This window comes from Brassica oleracea, chromosome C1, assembly GCF_000695525.1.
Source record: "Brassica oleracea var. oleracea cultivar TO1000 chromosome C1, BOL, whole genome shotgun sequence".
Lineage (NCBI taxonomy): Eukaryota > Viridiplantae > Streptophyta > Magnoliopsida > Brassicales > Brassicaceae > Brassica > Brassica oleracea.
In genome coordinates this window covers 27,658,024-27,659,704 of record NC_027748.1, presented here as the reverse complement: position 1 = coordinate 27,659,704, position 1,681 = coordinate 27,658,024, and the positions used below count along the sequence as shown (strand labels likewise).

At 40.2% G+C, this 1,681-nt stretch overlaps 1 pseudogene; it reads left to right on the top strand.

The window, feature by feature from the left end:
- The first annotated feature begins 550 nt into the window (after positions 1-550).
- Positions 551-1,681, top strand: part of LOC106327252 — a 2,200-nt pseudogene continuing 1,069 nt past the window's right edge.

Below are 1,681 nucleotides of genomic sequence, written 5' to 3'. Positions count from 1 at the left end.
TGATATTATGTGGCAATACAGTTTGTTAATCTCATGGAGTTGGGTTATTACACGTGGCACTGGCACATGATGTAATCATGATCCAAAAGACAAACTAAACATCAAGTATAAGAACACCATCAATGCAGGTGTTTGATGGAGTATATGTTGGTGGAGTCCACTGTAAAAGAAAAAATGGAGCACTAAAAACGCCAGATTTGACATTGATGTTTGAGCTGTATCGTGGGTCCTACTGATACGTAATGATCCGCGATTGGTTAGTTTTTAATTTTTTTTTTTAATCAGAAAAAAAATCAAAAAAAAAAAATTAAGCACGCCAGTTGGTTAATGGTGCTCTGACACAAACATTCTTGAAAAGTCTTGAAAGGCTACAGTTTTGCTTTTTCTTTATACATTCAGATGTACAAAACTGAAAAGTCTTAGAGAGCCTACACTTTTGTTTTGTCCTCTTTGCTTTTTAACTTCGAACCTACGGTCTGGCGCCTATCCACTTCTATAAAATTCCATTGGCTTCTCCTTATGCTAAAAAAAAACCCTTTTTTGTGTTAAAACACATATTCATTGAATCATTTTGCTTAGTCCTCGAAAGGTTCATTCATCAATGGCGGAAGAAGCTTACAAAGTTCCTAGGATGAAGCTGGGGAGCCAAGGCCTTTGTTTCAGCTCAGGGACTTGGTGTCATGGGTCTCTCTGCTTTCTACGGTGCTCCAACACCTGAGACAAAGGCCGTCGCTCTTCTTCGTCACGCCATTAACTCTGGTATCACATTCTTAGACACCTCCGACTTCTATGGCCCCGAGACAAAGGAGCTGCTCCTCGGAAAGGTAAATAAACTAGTGATTTGATTTAGAGTTTAGGGTTTAAGCTTCATGCCAATCATCAGAGCTGTTTGTATTTTTTTTCCCTTGATAGGCTTTGAAAGATGGGTTGAGGGAGAAAGTGGAATTAGCGACAAAGTTTGGGCTCGTTACTTCTGAAGATCGAAAGTTAGGTTTTAGGGGAGATCCAAACTATGTGAGGTCTGCTTGTGAGGCAAGTTTAAGGCGTCTTGGTGGTGTTACCTGCATTGATCTTTATTACCAGCATCGGATTGATAACACTGTCCCCATCGAAGTCACGGTAATTACTTCTTGGTTTCAGTTTTATTCCAAACTTGTGTCTTAAGTTACTGATAAATCTCATAGAATGTGATGCGTAATAAGTATTAAGGGCAAAACTTGGAGTCTGAGACATGCTTGTGATGATTGTACCGTGTACATGAGGAAACTAATATTCTGTTTCTTGTGCTGATTTTGGTTGCACTTCTTTATATATATATATATTTTTTTGCTCTTTTATTTGTTGAACTTATGATTTATATGTACTTTTAAAGATGGGAGAACTGAAGAAGCTAGTGGAAGAAGGTAAAATAAAATACATCGGTTTGTCTGAAGCCTCTGCCTCAACTATCAGAAGAGCACATGCAGTACACCCGATAACCGCTCTGCAAATAGAATGGTCCTTATCGTTAAGAGACGTTGAAGAATATATCTGTAACAACCCGCCCCGTGGGACCCAGGCTGACAGCGCTGCAGCGCACCGACCCCAACCCCTCCATTATGGAACAACCCGCCCATAATTAGGTTGTTGGTGAGGTTCGAACCCACGACCTCACCCTTTAACAGCCTTCCCACAAGACAAG